Genomic DNA, 21,626 nt, shown 5'->3' with positions numbered 1-21,626 from the left:
TGGGTGCATGCCAGGTCAGTCTGCATTCACACAATTTGGGTACATCACAAAGAATTTATACAGTTTAATTATACATACACAGGATGTTTCCAAGGGTAGGCAGGATTTTGGCTCATTAGGCTCAGGTTTCATTATCACAAAAGTTCCTCCCATTCACACGTGTACTACTTCCTGGTGGTCATGGGCAAGGGTCTTCGGAAAGAAGGCCCAAAGTCTTCTTCACAGTGTACTTTTAACCCCAGGCCTTGAATTTTCACACTTAGGTAAGAGATACGGATGCAGCAAGCCAGAACTGCCTGAGTCTGGCTTTCCTCCAAGCTTATCAGCAGTGCCTCCTATTTGGCTCTAAGTCCTTGCAATAAATCAGGAATACCCTGTCTGGCTGATCCTTTGTTCCAAGGTTAGTAATTTAGTTCTCCTTTTCTTCTTATCAACAAAAAAATTTCTTATCTCATTTTCTACAACACCAAGGACATAAAAGAAAAATCACATTATATTAGTATACATGTAATACCAGCAATCCTAAAACTAAAATAGATATCAATAATTGTTTAAGTAAAAAAAAGTTAAGTAACTAAAAATAAATGTTTCTCAAAGATCCTAATATCCCCTATCCCAACCACAACACTCCCTTGTTCCAGTCCCCTTCATTGGTCCTGAAACCTACACACTTTCTGTCTGCCTACATGTGCTACAGATTAATACTAGTCCTGAAGCAAATTATTTCCCTGCAATCACCCCTTTCCTTATCTATCACAGTTAGATATTGAGTACTAGTCCAAGATCACTCTCAGTACCTCATCTTAGGTATGTATGTCCAGAATCTGCTGATTTATACCTGCCATACCTCCTGAGGTTTTCAGAAAGATTAAACAAAAAATATCATCTATTTCATGGCTTTACTCTTCACTTATCACTACCTAGAGAATCATCTCTTTTTGTATTCACTTGCTGAAATACAAATACCAAGGTTTCTAAAATGTCAGGACAGGCCTGGCTACCATACTACAGGCAGCACAGAAGTACTTATTTCATATAGAGCAGTATTTCCACATCTGCATTTAATATGATGGCAAAAAAACAGCAACAAAGTCTTTAATTCAGAACTTTGAGAATACAATTTGAACAAGGTGTATCTGAATTAAGGAGAACAGGAGGTAATTTAAATTGGTAGTAAACTATGATGTCAAGTCTTCTAACCTTTGCTCAAAGCAGGGCTGAATTCAACATCAGATGGAGTTGCTTAGGGCATTTTCTACTTCAGTTCTGAATTATTCCCACAGCTGGAGATCCACAGCCTCTGTAGGCAGCTCTTCCTTCCTTTTCCCTTTGCTGTGATTTGTACCTATTTTTTCTTAGCTATTCACTGTGCCTCTCTCAGAGCCTGGCTCTGTTTTCCTTCTGACTACCCATTAAGTATTTGAGGACAGTGATAAAACTCCCTCTTTACCATCTGCTTTTCAGACTGAACAAGCACAGCTCCCTCAGCCAATCCTTGTATATCATGTAGTCCAGCCCTGCAGCCAACTGGACTTTCACAAGTTTATCAGACTGTCTTTTACACTGAGTAGCCCCAACATGGACAGCACTCCAGATGCAGCCACACAAGTATCAAACAGAGAAAAATTATAATTTTCTGGAACCAGCTGGCTGTACTTTTGCTAATACAGACCACTATGGAGTTATTCTTCATCATCAAACCCCCAATGAGATTTGTATTCAATTTGTTGTCCAGCAAAATCCCCAAGACTTTTCAGTGAAGCTCCTTTTTAGCCAGTTGTTCTCCAGTCTGTGTTGTTGTGAGGTTAATTCCATCTCAGGGTACAGAACTTCACACTTAAACAGAGGTTTCTGTCAGCCCATTCCTAAAGCTTGTCAAGGTTCCTCTGAAGAGCAGCCCTGCTCTCCCATGTATTAACTATTCTCTCCAGTTTGATGCTGTCCATAAACTTGCAGAGACTGGTTTCTGTCCCATGGCCTAGGTCACTAATGGTGAATAACAGACCAGTATCAGCCCCTGAGGACTGCCTCTTGTAACTGGCCACCGGCAAGACTTGAATCACCACCCTCCATCCAACCAGCTCTTCAGTGGTTGGTCACTTGCTCATCAGGACATGAAAAATTGCTCCAAAATTGCTCTAATTCATTTTTTGATTGTCACTATAGTGCTATTTCTTGCTTTATGTCTGGATTTCTATTTGCCTGGGTCAAATTTCTGTCTCTTACCTTGAGTTTTAAATTCCTGACACATAGTTAAACATTTATGTATATATGAAAGATAGGGAGAAAAAACAAATTCCATTTTACTAATTGGCTGAAGATAAATTAGAGAACAAACATCACTTAGCACTTTTCTCTTTCCCACTTCCTAATGCTAATATATTATCCCTAAGAGTTTCCATTATTTTCTTTGTAACTCTAGCAATGCCTTGTTTACCTGCTTCATAATGAGTACCTGCTGCTTTTTTCATCAGGTTGTCTCATCTGGAACAGAGCACACATACTGCTTATTTTAATTAAGGATAACTGAAGTACTATGCATTTCCTATTTGATCCGATCTGGTAACAATCAGCATGGTTGACCCTGCAGGTGCAGACCTGGTGTGGCACTGCTTCAGGGCAGCACACCTGCCTTCAATGTGAGGGAAAAGACACCTCAGAGGCAGAGGTAGGAACAGCTTAAGTGGGGAATAAAAAATTATGAGACTATGTAAACAAGGTCATGCTAGTCCATCACGTGTTTTTATAAAGCTTGATGTGAACAGCCAGGTATTGCTATTTTAATCCAAAAGATGCTGCATTGCAGCTCCTGAGCTTAGTAGTAAATAATGTTCTCATTCAAAGGCACAAAGCTTTCCTTTTCCTTTCATCTTCCATACAGAGAAATTCAAGGTCCATTTCTGGAATAGTAGTGTGAAGGGCATTAAATTATCAGTCAAAGCGAACAGTCTGTAAACTGAAAAATGTTTTTGCAGGAAGGGTTTTTACATGAGGTAAGAAATTTCTTTGAATGCTCTTTTGTAAGTGTCCATGCAAACTTTCACCATCCACAAAGGGCGTTACAAAGCTGCAGACTAAAAGGCTGCCTTCCATAGTTCTGAAGCATATTTCATAGAATGATAGAATGATTTGGATTGGAGGGGACCTAAAAGATCATTTAATTCCAACCCTCCTGCCAAGGGCAGAGACACCTCCCAGGAGTCCTCATCAAAACTCTACCTAACCTGGCCTTGAATAGTTCCAGGGAGGAGGCAGCCACAGCTTCTCTTGGGCAACCTGTGCCAGTGTCTCACCAAATTTACAGTTCCCCACCCTTCCCCATAAAGTTCAGGCACACCACCCTGCTCAATAGCCCATAAATGTCAATCAAGAGACAGAGACTGATGTACACGTTAAAGCATAAGAACATATTTTCAGCCTAAAATAAGACTGTCTTCTGCACAAGCTTGGTTTAACCCAGTTTTCACTCCAGCCCATGACAAAACTCCTCTATTCTGCAACAACAGCTCTCCCTCACATAAAGAAGTCACCATCCCAGTCCTGCATAAAAATTTCGTTTCCATCTTTGAATAGGAATCTTAAAATTACCATCTGCAAGTAATACTAAAATGCTAATTTTCCTCAGACAAAAAAAAAACTAAAAAAAAACCAACCAAAACAAAACAAAAAAACAAAAAAACCAGAAAGCTTCAGCACAGTTGCCTAAGTTTCAGCACATCAACTACTGGCAGAGGTGGAGCAATGAACTGCTGGATGCACCACAGAACGAAGGTAACACACATTACTACTGGCACAGTTTTATGAGGAATTGTGGCAACACTACATTTTTATGAGATGGTAATTTCAGACAAGCTTATTCATTCCTTGACACTGCACTTCTGACCTGGGTTCTAATTTTTCTTAAAAAAGGAATAATTTTTCAAGGAATTTACAGTTTTTCACCAAACAACCTTGTTGCGACATTGTAGTTCACAGATGGAATACATCCATGGCCTCCTTCCACCTGCTCCACCTTAGATCTGATTTATTATCTCTTTTCTATATGTCTTCAATGATAAAGTCTTAAAATGCCAACTACTCCAGTGCTGGGATTGAAGTTTCTGTCATGAGTACTCACTGCTGTGTACAGAACCTTTCTCTGCACTCAAGGGTTACATGATAAAAAAAGCAAGCACAGTTCTAAGGCAGTTGGCGGAGGAAGCCCACAAATAGTTCTTTGAGATGGATGAAGAAGCTGGGAACTTAAGCTTGAAAGCCAGTTTGGAACAACTTTTCAGTAGAACTCACCACAAATAATAAATATAGTATTAAAATTGAGTACAAAATAATGGGGGAAAAATTTTATTTTGTAGATGCATGAAAAAAAAAAAAGACCATCATATAAAACTTAAAAAATTAAATTTTGCCTCTGAAAAGCAATCATAGAACCACTATAAAAATGATGAATGCAGGACCAATATCCTCCCTGGATGACAAATACATCAGTTGTTATGAAGAAAAGGGAGTCACAAAAAGTGACTTGGGAAATGTGAAACAGCCACTTAATGAAATTTCAGGAGTATGTCCTATTAAGCTAGGAAGTCAATCAGTCATTGCATAGTGTTAGTGTTAAAAAATATATAAAGGTGACAGGTCTTTCAGTCTTGCTGACAAAACTGTAACAAGAGTATATAGGTAAAAGATGCAATTTTTCTAGCTGTAAAAATACTTCTAACAGGTTATCAGGAGGACAGTGGCCTTGGTTTTTCCTAGAATGTGTGGTCAATGAGACTACTTACTGTGCTCTTATTGTGCCCCTGCATTTGGAACTGTTGAGGCTACACCTCAAATACTGTGTTTGCACCCCCCCTTACAAGAAAGACATTATGGTGCTGGAATAAATCCAGAGAATGGCAACAAGGCTGGTGAATAATCTAGAGTACCAGGCTTATGAGAAGCACCTGAGGAAGTGGGGTTGTCCAGTCTGAAGGAAAGGAGACTGAGGGGAGACCTTATCACTCCCTATAGCTATCTGAAAGGAAGGTGGAACAAGGTGGGGGTTGGTCTCTTCTCCCAAGTAAAAAGTGTCGTAGAATGCTCTCGAATCTTCCTGAAAAGTAGGGGGTGTGAACCCTTTGCCGTGCCCAACCCCATGTTTGAGGAGCCGATGAGATCGGCCCACAATCCTGTGCTACCTGCACCAGGGATTCGCTGTGCTACAAGTAAACACACCGGGTGTCCAATAAACGCTGTGTTGATGTTTGTTGATGGGGGTGTGGTCACAGAAACACTATATAAGAAAAAGTTACTGCGCAATAAAGTTGCAGCTTGTTTATCAACCATATTGGTTGCACGAGTTTTCCTTGCCGTTTCCCAACAAGTGGTGCCCGAACAAAAAAGCAACAGGAAAAAATTGAATCGTCTCAAGTTGCAGTCTCAATGAGATATTAGAAGAAACTTCTTCACTGAAAGAGTTCTCAAACACTCAATAGGCTACTCAGGGTGATGGTTGAATCACCATCCTTGGAGGCATTTAAGAGACATGCAGGTGTGACACCCAGGGACAAGCTTTAGCACTGGACTCAGTGGAGTTAGGTTGAAGGCTGGACTTAATCTTAAACGTCTTTTCCTACCAGCATAAATATGTGATTCTGTGAATTATTGAAATCACATGAATTATGTTCCTAAAGGGAAGATACAGAATATAGAAACTGGATTAAAACATACAGACTGTGTGTAAATGACAGATAGATGATATCTTGGCCAAAGGTCATACATAATCTTGAATACATGAATCATAAGTGCCTTGTGCATTTATTGCACGTTGGATCTTTTTGCTCCAGTTCTCCACAAGACATAAGTAATAATTTAGCCCATGGAAGACACACTGTTTTGTAATGTGGTCCATATAGTTCAATTTTGATTAAATTGAATGTAGATTACAAAAGAATCTTAAAATTCACAAATATCTGATCTTTACAAAAGAGAATTTAATCAAGGGACTACACTCAAGCACATATTTAAGAGCTCAGAATTAGCCTGGAGATATTAGAAATTTCAGAAATAGTCAGAGATAGGCTCTTAGCTCAAATCAAAACTTTGACAGTGACAGGGTGACGAGTTTGAGCCATTACTGACTCTTAGAAAAGGAAAAGTCATTAGGAGATGAAAAGAAAATGAAACATCAATGGGAAATACATATGTCTCTCTCTCTTTCATCAGAAACAATTTCAAAACAAAGAAAAAAAAGCCAGTCATCTCTGGCCTAAACTGAAAATACTTTTTCCTTAATCTAAGATGTGAAACAAAACAGCTATCTGCTTTCTGATAGCTAATCAACCAAATATACTTGTAGTTTTTGGTCTTCCTGTTGTCATTTTTACCTTCCCCCTCTTTTTTTTTTTTTCAGTGAAATGTTACCTCTGAAGTTTTCCCTAAGGCATTATCACATAATCTTTTTGGTTACAATGCAAGATGTCACCAAGCCTTGATGCTCATCAGCATCTGTCAAACACAGATACCTGCTGCGTCAGCCAAACTTCATGCATGGATTCATGCAGGTACTATTTAATCTTCCCTGGTCTAAACTGAGTTACTGCCAAACGCCTTCAACAGTACTAGAAACCGTAGCACAGGAGCAGAGTAAGAGTATTTGTGTTGCCCAGCATTGCAGTTTGGCTTCAAAGACCATAAGGTATTAAACTCCTTCAGCCAAATGTGAAAAGAAACATCAAACTGCCTGTTTAGCCAGCTGAATGTAGAAATAAAGCATTCATATGACTTGATAGCCACTGATTTGGATTAATTTAAGGAGTGAAAGCTAGCAATTTACACTAGCAAACACGAGGACAGGGATGATGAGTAATTTGACTGCAGTTCTATAGGAATTTTTTCCATATGTAAAAAAAATATTCACACCAGAATTTGGCAGGACATTAGAGTTAATCACTACTATTCTTCATGTAATCTTTAATGATCACAAACAGTCAAGACCTCCAATTTACATCTCATTTACAAGATGGCATCTTTTAGCAGCATGGGACTTCATACTACACTCTCAAATGATTAAAGAGTTATTCTCACAGTACCTAGATTCTCTCAATGCAACCTTACTTACATCTGCTGCAATTATAACATGAAGATGCTTAGCATGTACTTACAGAAAAACAAAGATGTGTTTACACTTTGTGAGCTTTTTCCTTCGAGAGGCTAAAATAGAACCTTATGAGGGAGAAGAGCATCCTCTGCTTTCCCTCTAGTAAAATATGACAAAAACCACTGTGCTAATCTCCATCCACGAAGCACTTTCCAAGCAAGCAGATGAACAGACCAGATGTACACAGCTTGTCTGATACCTTGCTGCTTCAATAATTTTCATTACAGTAATTGTTGCTTAATGCTGGTATAATTTGTTGCTCAAAGAAAACAATTTTTGTTTCTTTTAATGCTGTTATGGTGATGACTGCTCTTTTCCTCAAAGACCCAGGACCTATCCTACCCACAGAGAAGTTCGGAGGTGAAGCTGACTTTACAACCCATATAGAAAGCAGAAGGTCAGGGATGTCAGAGCTTGGAGTCACTGTGAGAAGCTACCCATGCTTTCATAGCTCGTGCTGTGCCTCAGCCAACATCAGCAACTCTTGAACGAGCAGTTACATATTTACAGGGTGTGTGACCCCTTTATATTGACAGTTCAATCTGATCAATGGTGGCAAGTGGTTGAAATGTTATTTGCATAAAATACACCTTGCACTAAAAATAATTCGATGTAGATGTGATACATACTTTTGAAATTGCTTCTAAGCCTATTTTTCTTAGGAAAGAATATACTTAGAAGGGTAAATATATACATATAGTGTGTGTGCGTGCATACATATATCTACCCTCCAATTTAAGCCGTTTTTAGATGTCTGAAGGCCATATCATCTATAAAGACTTCCCTTTCAGCTCATGGCATGAGGATTTTTAAAAAGGTATTAGTCTGAATGGTTGAGTGATTTGAGGATTAAGTAGGATTATCTCTTCCGGTTTCAACACCTCTCCTACCAGGCTCAAGGTTGTGTCACTCTACCACATTCCCTAGAGTGAGTCTGCCACAGCACAGAACCAGTGTTTGTTGCAGACAAAGGGTAATGTGACTTACCCCAAAATTGAAGAGATACCTCAATTTTTTTCTAGTAGTCATTGAATGCTGATGCAACCCTTACATCCTCTGACCCTCCCACAGTTAAGATCATCTTTTGATCAAGAGATTCTCTTCTCAAAACTGAACTGAACTGAAACTTTTTTTTTTTTTTAAGCTCAAAAAGTTATTAAATTCTTTAGTTGCAGAAAAGAACCCCAGCAGCTTTAAATAGTATGGTCTGGATACAAAGTCTTGTTGTTCACTGACAAAGATACAGCATAGGGATGAGATAGATCATTTTAGAGCATGACTGTAGAGATTTGTATGTTCTCAGTAGAAGGGAAAATTTACCCTAATACTGGAGATAAATGCACTGACACCATTTATCTTCACTAAGAAATTGGCCTGAAAAAAGTCCTGTTTTTACTAATGTGTCGCCTTGGCAAGAAATATTCTCAAACAATAATATCACCCCCCCTCAACTCCTCAAATGCAATCAGAGCCTCTATGCAGAAAAAACTGAAATCACCATCATGGCTTGGCCTTGCCAACACAGATTTCAGAAGGGCTCTCCCCACACTTGCTGCAAGCATGCTGATGGCTGAAAAGGCCAATGTGGGACAGGCAGTGCAAAAGGCACAGCAGAAAGTCTCCTGTGAGGGGACAGCCATGGCATGGTTTTTCTGTGTAATCACATCCTCAAGACTGATTCTATCTGAGTTCTCAAAGGAGGCAGCAGCGTTATGGATGCTGTGTCTCCATGTCTCCCAACTGGAGGCCAGAGTGGACAACTGATGGAAGTCAGTATGGCCAAAGCTGAGGGATTATTTCAGGAGTATCTCCTCTTTGGGGCTCCTCTGTTGTGGCAGCCCATGGCAAGTTCACCACAGAGCATAATCTTAGGGAGGTGGTGATCCTCCATCCTGGAAATGTGCCCTGCTCAGTGCAGCTACATCCTCAGTAGCATGGCCTACATCCTGGTGACCCCTGCCTGTTTAAGGATGAGAACATTGGTCACACAGTCAGTCTGGTGATGTTTAGGATTGTACAGAGGCAACACTGATGGAAGCATTCAAGGAGTTGCAGGTGGTGGCAGTAGATGACCCATGATTCAGACCCATATAAAAGAGTAGACAGTACAATGGCTCTGTAGACACTCATCTTTGTACTTTTCTTTAGGTGTTTATTGCTCCAGACTCTTTTATGAAGTCTTTCAAATGCTCTGTATGCCTTTGCTAATCTGTTGTCTATCTCTTTGTCGATCTTTGTGTCTGAGGAAAAAATGCATCCCAGATACCTGAACTGCTGGATTGTCTTAAACTCTGATTTGCCTGTGGGGGATGATGGCAGTCTCCCTGTGGTACAGGCTGGTAGAGAACTTCTGTCTTCTTCAAGTTAACTTCCAGCCCAAAAAGATCTGCAGCTTCTGCAGAGCAGGATGTTATGCACTGCAGAGCTGCTTCTGTGTGAGCAGTGAGGGCAACATCAGGAAAAAGCAACTCTGGGACCTAGTGCTTTAGGGTCTTGGTGTGGGCCTTCAGTTGCCTTAGGTTGAATAGGCATCAGTACCATATCAGATGTAAATACCATTTTCTTCAACAAGGTCTGCCATGGACCTTTGGGGCATCATGATGAAGAAGATTGTGAATTGAGTGGGTGCAAGAACACAGCCTTGTTTCACACTGTTGATTATTGGGAAGGATTCATGGAGTGTATCATTATATCTGACTTGGCCCTGCTGATCCTCATGTAGCAGGATGATAATTTTGAGGACCTTAGAGGAACATCCTCATCATTCCAAGATTTGTCAGGGGCCTGTTCTACTCACAGTGTCGAAAGATTTAGTGAGGTCAATGAGTGTCACATGAAGACCTTTGTTCTGTTCCCTACACTTCTCCTGCAGTTGTCTGAGAACAAATAACATGTCTTTGGTACTCCTATTACCTCTGAAACCACACTGGCTTTCAGGTAGAACTTCCTCTGCTATAGCAGGTACTAATCTGTTCAAAAGTATTCTTACAAGGGTTTTTCCAGCAATGGAGAGCAGAGTTATACCTCAGTAGCTGGAGAAGTTTGACATTTCTCCTTTCTTCTTGTTCAGAGTGATGATGACTGCATCATGGATATCTGGTGGTAGCACACCTTGTTCCCAACAGCTCACAAGGAGCTTGTGAAATTTAGCATGGAGTGCTTGGCCTCTATGCTTCTATACTTCAGATGGAACTCCATCTATCCCAGCTGCCTTGACAGTTTTCAGTTGCTGTTCAGCCTTAAGAGTCTCTACCAAAGTAGACACTATGTCCAATTGGGTTTTCACCAGAATGCAGAAAAATGTAGAAAAAAATGCAAAATATAATAAAAGAGATAATACTGAATTAAACTATTGCTGCCACATGAATGAACAATCATATATACAAGCTCAGATAGTGCAGTCTGGATCCTTTGAGATATCTCATACGTAATATTTTCTCTTCTGTTAACCAGATGCATGTTTACCTTAGTGCTTTCCTGTGCACCAGATTAACCATACAAGACTGATAAATATTAATGTTATTTTAAAGATTAATCTCTTCAACCTATAAAAGCCATGAACTTCAGAGCTAACAAAGGTCTGACAATCTGTCACTTACAGGCTTGCCCTTTGCCTCATTCCCAAAAGAAGAGCCCTGTCTTATATTTAGATATGGGATTTATCTGTCTTTCTTAAAGAACTGGGAGAATATTTCCATTATATAAATAGTATTCTCCCATACAAATATTGGTCATTCCTTGGTTCAGTGCCCAGAAAAATATCCCCTGAAGCTGTCTGATCTGCTTAACAGGTGATCTTTTAAGCACACTGCCCTCTTTCACCACATGGTAACCTTCAGTAAATCAGAATAATTTACAATGCAAGTACTGCTCTCAGAAACCTGCTGCTGTAACAGAAAATTCCAGTGTGGTGTGGCAAAATTCTGTTAACTGCAGTGCAACAATGTGAATCACCAAATTTGAAATGAATGAGGCTTGTAATGCCTCAGGCATAACATTTTAGTGGCTGAAGTATTTGACGTTACACGCATTTTGAGTATCTATAATCCTATAGTTAACCTGACAGCAGAGAACCTCTGCTCAATAACACTATCTACACAGAGGAAATTATTAAAATACTCTGCACGTATGCAGTAAGAAAAGACAGGTTCACAACTGGAACTCTGATACAAACCTGTAACACATATCTGATGAAATTGGTTTTTAGGTGACCCATTTATTCATATTTTCCTGTTGAGCTCTATTTTCTTCAACAGCTTTCATATTTAAATAACTCATCTCTTCAAGAAATAAGAAGGACTCCATGAGGTTGGGTTTTCTGTCAGACATGCAGATACTTGGGTGGAACAGGTACATCAAAGACACCAGAACTGGAGATGGCATAAATGAAAGTATCACAAGGCAGTTAAAATCTGTGAAGAATGGAAATTATTTTGTTTAAAGGAAACCTGTGAAATTTCCATCAGTTCTCTAACATATACAAAGCTTAGCTCTTGCCTATTGCCCCAGAATCACTATTCCACTGATGTGAATTTTCTATTTAATGATAAAACATAATTCTGGCACCTCAGAAGATGCCCAAAGCACAGCTGGAATGGACGTGGTGATCTTAGATGTCTCTTTCAACCATGACAGTTCTGTGATTCTGTGTGAATGTTTATATCTTCAGAACAAGCATGGGATAATGAAACTCCATACATGGTGTTTGGATTTGGAGTCTAACACTCAAATTCCAGCTAAATTCAAGAAAATGTCTGGAGTACCTAAGGAGACCCTCGAGCTATGCTTAGAGTAGAGAATCCATCACTATGAAAGGAGGATTCAACCCATCCCTCTGTTAAGTGCAGATGGAGTTTAAAGTTACTGCTTGCCATGTGAGCTTTGTAGCTAGTGGTGCTTTCAGCTTCAGAAAAAGCTCTTGGCTCTTAAAACTGAAGTCAGGAGATCAGGAATGCATTGTGGGCATCTCATGATGGTAACATCTAGAACTGGTGAGAAGCTTCCCTTAGATTACAGTTAGCTGAGCAGGCAAAAGGGGAGAAGGAGCAATTGCCCTCCAAGTTGCATAATCTTCTCCATTCTTATAAACACATTTCTTTATCAAGTGGACTTGAAAGAGCTGAAGCAAAGTATATGGCAAGGAAAAGTGTGTTTAGATTTGATTTAGCTCCCAGGATACGCTAAAAACACACCTCTGCCTAACAGTAGATCAACAGGGACACCTCAGCATAACTTATTTCCCCAAATAAAATTAAATCTCCATGTTCTGCTTTTTCCTAAAACAATGTGGAGTACTATGCGGACTACACCAAGACTTGAAATGAGGGCACTCTGGGCTCAGGGTTGTCCCCACTGATGTAACAAGGCTTTACACCCAATTTCATTGTGCTTTGTCACTGACAGTTGGAAGACAGCATATGCAAAAAAATTGTGAAAATAAAGTGGAAGATGACAAATATCAGATACAATGCAATTAATGCATAATTAATGCATAACTGTTATTTTAATGCAAAAATATTTATTAATGCAAAGAAGACTTATTGCATCTCCAGTAAAAACCAACTACATGAAGCTGTGCCTTCTCATCTTTTCTGTGAACAGGGACTCAACTAGACATGGTGTGGACTGGATGAGGAATGAGAAGAAAGGACAACTAAAATTACATCCAAATAAAAAAAATAAACAAAAGAATCCTATTAAGAGAAATAGTAACAGAAACATTTCTCTTGAAGGAAAATATGGAAACATAAAGAAATACCAGTAGAAGGATCATTAGGCTCTGATCCAAGGTCATTATTTTGTTATGGCTGAGCCTCCTGGTTTTACTGATGAAGTTAAGTGATGGTTACTCTTTCAGTTACACATCTTTGTTGGGTTTTGTCTGATGATTCACTTGCACAGACAGATCTCAAGCTCTATAAACTGCTTCTGTGCTGAACAATACACCAGAAACCCTTGACTAAAGCCCTCCTCCAGTACTGAAGGCTCCATTGCGTATCAGTTATTACTGTTTTGCCCCCACATACTGCTAATAGTGTAATAAATAAGGACCAGTTTGTAACTGCTATGAAGTAGAACCATTATTTGAAATAAATAAAAAAATAAGTTAAAAAAATTAATTACATATTTAACCAGTATTAACAAATGCTCTGATGTCATATGTTTGAACTGAACGACTCATTTTGCAGCTGCTGGCAAATTCAGTGGTTCTCCGTCTTCAGATGCCTGAAGAGTTGTCTCAAAGCTGTTTTGTAGTCAGATCCCAGTACTAACCATGTAATTTCAATTATTAAATTAGATTAAATGCTTAAGAAACAAGTGAATAAATGATAGAAAAAGGCCCAGACCATCTGAAACTCTGGAAACTCTTTGTATACACAGTGGGTGTTTGATCAGGACCCAGAATAATTAACATCACAACTCTCAAATCAGCACAGAAACCCCACAGATGATGATGCATAGCAGGTGATATTTGTGTCAGCCCTCTTTGGTCACATTCTGACTCTTCTTAGCTCTACTATTTTTATAGGTGAATTTTATGAGGTGACATCTTTGGAAACTAATCAGATTGGTGTATTTGCACCTTTAATTCCCTTTCCTCAAAGAAACCTGCTCTGCACACACAAAAAAAGCACAAGTAGCCTACTAGCCATCCCTACAGCAGCGATAAGGGAAGATAGGTGACTTCTGATAGATACGCCTGAACAGGGCACATCTCTGACCCAGGTGCCTACTGTCATCAGTGAGATAACTGCTGTCCACCTGAGGATTTTTCTGAAACTGCTCCTTGATATTCACAGACCGACTAAGCTCAAATGCAATGATTTTAGACACTGAATTTGCTTACTGGCAAACTTTCTCAAACTCCATAAAACAGACAAGGACTTACCAGAAAAAAACAGTCCCTACACACCTTACTCTACTACAGAAATAATGCTTCCCTCCTCCTCCCCACCACACCCTCTTGGGGAGTTCAATCATAATAGTCCCATCAAAGGACAGCCATGAGCTAATACAAAGAGCTTGTAGAATTCAGAGACCAGGCTCTGAAAGCCCACACTGACTTTGAGTGCTGATATAATGTCATGGCTTGAGCTGTGGCCATGCTTCATGTTAAAAACTATTATATTTTACTAATATCTACTAAACTGAATCAATCTATTAACACTGCCATCCTTCATCATAAGCCAAGACATTCTCACCAATTTGAGCATGAATACATTTTAACATAGGTCATTTGAACATGCATAAATATTTACAGCTGTTTCAATATCAATTTCTGCAAATAATTTGGAAAAAGAAATATACAGAATTGCATTGTGGGTTTTTTCTAGCATAAGATCAGTTTTGATGAATGTTATACAGCTAGTGACTTACCTAACAAGATAGCTAGATGGTGCTAAAATATACTTGTTGCAATAGAGCTTTACTGCTGGTTACATGTTTTGAAATAGGATGTTTTATCTCAGCAACTGCTTATAACTACAATACTTATGTATCTTTTCATCATGCAACTTTCTGAAAAATTTCCCTGTGACTCTGGAAAACTTTTTTTATTCCTATACTAAAAGTGAAGTATTTGAAGTGGAGAGAAATAAAGGGACTACAATAAAACAGAAGACTTCTTGAGTGAGTATGTTGGCCACAGGACTACCCATTCTTTCTGAAGTTTCCCCACCACTGACAATGGTGGTGAGCAAACTTCCATGAGTGATTCACATCTGTGGAATTCACGACAGGTTTTATCTGGAAATTCTTGGATGTTGGATGGAAATTGTGCTGTTGCCTGCAGCCCTACCTATTTTCAGTGAGGTATGAGATGAACAGCTTCCTGTTCCCAAGTAACCTGCTAAGGGTGCTGAGTCCCACCCAGTGGTCTCTGGTTGCACAACATTCTCTGACAACTGCAGACAGCTTGTCATTCTGAGAAAGGACTTTTTCACCTGGTTATACTATCAGTGTTTTCAATAACTAGTAAGCTGTTATTTGTCAGGTCAATGAGAAAATGCCCCAAAACCTGCAATACTACCTTGCCTGACCTCTTAATTCTTGAAAGAAATCTCTTTAGAAGGAATGCACTTATACTGAGCTGATTTCTGTATCAATCTATCAAGGTAGGGCTGGACCAGATTATTCCCAGAAGACCAGCTCAGGAATATATATATATTGCTCTTATTCACACAGGCATTTTGACCAGTATTTGCCTATTTATCTCTGGTGGCAGAGATAGTCCTTCTCCCCTTCATTTTGTGTTTTCAAACTTCTACCTGCCTAAAGTGAAGATCAGGCACTATGGTGACTTTAGTGATCTGGACTGTGTGCTCAGTGCCAACACAGAAGCAGAGAGGAAGAAAAGCACACAGCACAACAAACTGCTGAGGAAGGATTAACTATTGCTCTCAATAGGAAACAAATTTCCTTTCTATTTACCTTGCTCTTCACACACATTGATATCTGTGAAGAGGAAAGACCTTAAAACCATCAGAGAAGGGGACACAATTTCTAAACCATCCACTAAAGTATTGCTATGGCAATAGACAACAGCAGATGCTTCAGGACAAGATGCAAGTGTAGTATATGCATTGTGAAACCTCTTGCATTACCAAGAGCCTGTGGTATGTTTCAGACTATCTTTCTTGGTTTCGTGGCTGGTTTTGGTTTGATTTTTTTTGGTGTGGTTTGGGTTTTGTTTTGGTTTGAATTTTTGCTTTTGTTTCTGGGGTTTTTTTGGGGAGACATGGGGTTGTGTTATTTTGTTAAGGTTTTTTCTCTCTTTTTTAAATCCTTTTTTCACTTTCCCATAAAATTATCTACATCTTCACAGCACCCTGATAAACTCTTCAGGTTTTTGGATATTTTCCTACAGTCAGGTACAGACAGATGCTTCCTAGGTTAATGCATGCTCCTTGCCAGGCATGTATGTATGAACCAGATCCAACCTAGAGACCTTTCAAACATGCTCAATGACCTTGCTCTCTCAGCAGGGCTCATTAACATTGTTACAGCCTGGCTGTTGGACCACCATGACCTTGTGGCTGGGCAGGCTGCATGATGGACTGAGCAGAGTGTCTCAGTTCAACCAAAACAACAGGTAAAGTTTTTGATGCTTTGCCCTATGGAACAAACATTTTCTTTCATGGGTGGTAAGAAATGCCACTTCCAGGTCAGAAATCAAAGCTAACTAGCAGAAAAATTTTAAATGAGGGTATTCACTCAATTACTTGAATTTTGAACAGGAGAGACTGGAGGTACAGATGGTGATTTCTCCTTTCAGTTTCTGCAGAGATTTGGGCTCCAGGCTATGGATTTCAGGAGGCAATTTCCACAGGTGATGAAATGCTATCCTTGTCAAAACAAAATTTTTTTTTTCCACAGATGATTAGCTAGCAATTTGGCTAGCAGATGCTGAGTGGTAGCATCTCACAAATCTGCAAATCCTGCCTTCCCTCCAATCCACACCTGCTTTACTATCACCAAGACAAGTGCTGAACCTGAACATGATTAAATTTAAATGCCTCCCTCAGGTGCTTGTGAGGAGGGGAAAAAAAAAAAAGAAAACCAGCACACTTTTGGGGAAGTAATGCTCTGGCTCAGAAAGAGGCAAATTTATCTGCAGAAAAACAGCATCTTAGCTTTTTAAAAGTTCATTTGCTCCTGCTGTTTATACCCTCCCTGAAGCCACATCACCCTGTGTTTCTGCCATCCCAGTTGGTGACTTTTTAAAAGATTATTATATTGGATGGAATAAAAGCAGTAATTCTTGTATTTTTATAAGCTTGCCTGTAACATGAAAGGAAGGACACAAGCCCTACTGCACTTTAGAAAATAAACAGTAAATGAGATTCACATTTTCTTAACATTTACATTACTATCAAGTTGTTTTCCTATTAAAGACTTATTTTAGAAATAATAGAATTCATATTTTTCCACAATTACTAATGTTTTATACTGAATTCTGAATTGTAATTGGACTAAAAAATGCCAGTTGTTTAATAGCATACATATTTATACTTATCAGCATATTCCCTATACCTATTTCAGAGAAGCATATGGACTTAGAAGCCATGTCTTAGCTCCCAAATCCTAGTAGTGTACATAGCAACAGTATTTACATGTTGCTAATGTTGCACCATTGATCACTAACTTCAACTTATTCTATATTTATTATAAGCAACAAATATGTAGGTACACTGTTTCACTCAAGATCCATTCTATTTACCTGGAGAATTTATGTCTACAAAATGGTTGGGAAAACAGACAGGTGACTTAGTTAAAGAGCTCAAAAATACAGCTCCCCCCCCCTCCCCCCCTAAGCAAATATAACAAGTTTCTTCTCTGCTCTACAGATTTCATTACAGAGATATCAATGGAGTTACAGTGGTATTAGGTTGGAGTAATCAAGTGGTGAATTAGGTCCTGTATATTTCATTAGAGCAGCATAAAGCAGATGCAGTGTTCACATGGTTCCCTGATAACATGGCTGCTGAAAGAGAAAATACATTCATCCTAGTAGTTTGAAATATCTAACTAATGAAGGAAGTGCCATATTTTTTTCTCATCAGTGGCATCTACATAAACTTCATATTTGAGAAATAAAGTTTGTAAAATTGCCATCCCAGTGAGCTCACTCTGATGTGTGATTTAAGTCACGGTATTTTCAGAAGACACCTTACTGCTTTAGCCTAGGGCACACCATGAAAACGTGGTTGTTGAGAGTTTTACACACGGATGGTTGCTAGACAAAGGACATGACAGTGTGCAGCTGGTCAGCGTATAGGCGACAAGGACAAGGTGTCCTTGCCACCAACTGTTACACAGTAACAGTGTGCTGTGGTTAGCAGTAAGGAGAAGTTAGCCCCCAAGAAGAATGTTCCAGAAACCGCAAGGCTGCCCAGCTACACTTACGTCAGTAGCTAAGAACCAATGAGGAGCTTAGCTTTTTGCAACATGTGCGAGCTGATCTGTATAAATATGCACCGAATGTTCAATAAAGTTGAGGCCTGCTGACCATGATAGCATGAGGCTTGTCTCCCGTGGCTCCGGTTATCCCGACATTTGGCGCCCGAACAGGGACCACTCCCCTCCCTCAATAGAGCTACGTTGGGTGCGGGTCTGACTGCCGGCGTAAGGCTTGTATCGCCCGAGGCGCCTGCAGAAGATTGACGGCGTAAGGCATTTTTCGCCCGACGCGCCCGGAGGATCACATCGGTGGTCTCCGCCGCTACGCGCTGCCGAAGCCTGGAGGATTGCAACGGTACCGGATAATATGGACAGGCAAGCAGCGTATGATCTTTTTACCTGTTTTCTTAAGAAACGGGGTATTAAAGATTTAGATTTAGATAAGGACCTCCCCCGTCTCCTAGATCATGGGACCTCTTATGGGTTTTTCACTGATCCCCATTTAGTTCACGATTTATCCGAATGGCGCCGTTATGGCGACCGACTCTGGGAATTAGTTCTAGAAGATGATAAGGTAGCTAAAAAAATGAGTAAGTGGTGGAAGGTCGTACAAAATGAGCTCTTAATGTCGCAGGCTGAGAAGCGGGCTGCAGATAGTGCCCGTCAGGCTCACGCGAGAAATTTAAATTATGTGGTTACTGACCCCCCCGCGCCGAGTCCTCCCGACCCCTCCGCGCCAAACCCCCCTGTTTTCGCCTCGATCGAAGTTACCGCCCCTAAATCCTCGTCCGTCCCACCCCAGTCAGCCGTCCCACCCCAGTCAGCCTCGCCACCTAAGTCCCCGCCCGTCACGCCCCGGCCAGCCGCGTCATTTTTACCGCCCCCCCACCACCCCCGCCTGCGCCCCCCCCCCCCGCTGCCACAGAGCCGTTCCCCGGAGCCCTTTCGGGCCTCGCGGAGGCGATGGCAGAGAGAAGACGAGAGTCATGGGCTAGTCTCGCGAGACAGGGGCTCGAGAATGGTGACCTCGCCCTAGTCGAAGCGGCGCAGGACCATTCGTCTCCTATGGCATTCCCTGTCGTTTTTAACGCAGACGGGCCAGATAGCGCTCTGCGCGCTCAGATTACACAGCTTGATTGGAAACTGCTAGCGCAACTGCGGTCTACCGTCGCACAATTCGGAGTTACTAGTGAGCCTGCGAGGCAACTGATTGATTATTTGTTTAATTCGGCCGTCTTACTCCCTGCCGACATTAAGGGCATAACTCGCCTTATATACACCCCCCATCAGAAATTAACATTTGAGAGCCGATGGAGGGAAGAGGCAGCCAATAGCGCCGCCCAGAGGCGCCAGCGAGCAGATCCTTTACATGGTATTACGGTGGATCAGCTCATGGGTGAGGGAAAATATTTTCTTTTAGAACAACAAGCAGCACTGGGGGTAGAAAAGCTTAGGGAGGTTATGGCAGTTGCCAAGAGGGCGATGCAAAAGGTTCGTGACCCGGGAGGGATACCCATGTATATGGGCATTAAACAGGGTCGTGACGAACCTCTTGGATCCTTTGTAGACAAAATCATTAATGCCTTGTCCAAAGCGGGTATTACAGATCACATGCAGGATGCCCTTATTAAACAAGTTATTATTCAAAACGGTAATTCCACCACCCGTTCACTAATAGCCACGGCCCCCGGCAATTGGACAGTTCAAGACATTTTAGATAAGGCTGCGGCAATGCCCGCGAGCAATCAAGCCTTTTTAATACAAGCCTTGCAAAAGATAGGGGACAGTATAGATAATCAGGCCAAAGTTCAAAACCAGGTCTTAGTAGCCCTTGCACCCCTCCAAGCTACCTCATCGCAGCGCCAACCTGGAGCACCAGGAGGCCGCATGAAATGTTTTCGCTGCGGCCGCCCAGGTCACCTTCGCCGCGAGTGTAACGCCACAGGGGTTTGGTGTGGAAAATGCCAGTCTAACACTCACAACACCAACACCTGTCGTCGCTTTTCGGGAAACTCCAAGACCAGCGCGAGGGCGAACCGCGCCGAGACACAAGTAGTCCCCAACTCTCCCCAGCAACCCCCGGCAGCCTCGGACTGGACCTGGCAGCAGCAGTAGACATCGCACTCTATCACACCGGCATCCATACCATTCCCACTGGGATCTTCGGACCCATTAAGATTAATGGACAATTAGTTGGCGGACTTATTATAGGTCGCTCTTCGGCGTATGTTTTGGGACTAATTGTGGAGACTGGAGTTATTGATAAAGATACGGAAGGTGAAATATTTATTATCGCACATACGATGTTCCCACCACTGTTTATACCCAAAGGACAGAGGCTGGCCCAACTCGTACCGCTGCCTCACATGACCGTAGCCGTGCCACCGCTCTCTACCGAACCACGCGGGAAAGGATGTCTCGGATCCTCTGGAGGCATCTCGCTCCCAGTCATTGATCTATCCACCCGACCAAAGACGGCTTGTCGTCTCTCATACCTGGGACATACAATTACGCTTAAAAAGGCTTTGCTTGACACTGGAGCGGACTCCTGCATTATTGACGCCAATTTATACCCAAAAAACTGGCCTCTTTTGCCCACAAATACCACCGTCTCTGGTATCGGAGGTGTTACGCTTGTAAGAAAAACCCCCTTACTTGTGGTGGAACTGGAAAACAAACAAACCAGAGCATTTTTTGCTTTGACGCCCCTGCCTAATGAGGTGGATTGTATTCTCGGCCGAGACGTGCTCTCCCAACTAGGATACGTGCTCACGGACTCCCCTTTTGTTTAGTGGCCATTGCTTGGTCTTTCCCTCTGCCGCTGACATGGACTAGCAACAACCCGGTGGTAGTTAAGCAATGGCCTCTAAAAAGGGAACATCTTGAACAAGCACATAAATTGGTTGCAGAGCAGTTACAATTACGCCACCTCAAACCTTCGACCAGCCCCTGGAACACACCTATTTTTGTTATCAAGAAAAAATCTGGGAATTACCGCCTTTTACATGATTTACGTGCTGTCAATCAGCAGATGGAACCGATGGGGGCTCTGCAACCTGGTCTTCCAAATCCAGCCATGTTACCCCAGGATTGGCCCATACTGATCGTTGACTTGAAGGACTGCTTCTTCACTATACCTTTGCACCCTCAGGATACAAAGCGGTTTGCATTCACTCTCCCTGCATTAAATAGAGGTGAGCCAGATAAGAGATTTGAATGGACGACACTTCCACAGGGAATGCGCAACTCCCCCACTTTGTGTCAGCTATATGTGGATGCGGCCCTCCAGCCTATTCGAAGAGCACTCCCAGAAACTATTATTTATCATTACATGGACGATATTTTGTTTGCACAGCAGCTTCCTTTCTCACAGCGGCAAGTGCAGTCCATCACTGCAATGCTCCAAGCCCACGGACTCCAAATATCGCGAGAAAAAATTCAGCTGTGCGCACCGTGGAAATACCTTGGATGGACTATCTCTGCCAAGCAAGTGAGGCCACAAAAGCTTGTTATCCAGACCACTCCCACTAACCTTCATGAAGCTCAGAAACTTCTCGGCGATCTTCAATGGTTGAAACCTATTGTGGGAATA

The sequence above is a fragment of the Calypte anna genome, chromosome 1, assembly GCF_003957555.1.
Source record: "Calypte anna isolate BGI_N300 chromosome 1, bCalAnn1_v1.p, whole genome shotgun sequence".
NCBI lineage: Eukaryota > Metazoa > Chordata > Aves > Apodiformes > Trochilidae > Calypte > Calypte anna.
The sequence above is the reverse complement of the archived record's forward strand: the minus strand, read 5'-3'. Positions refer to the sequence as shown.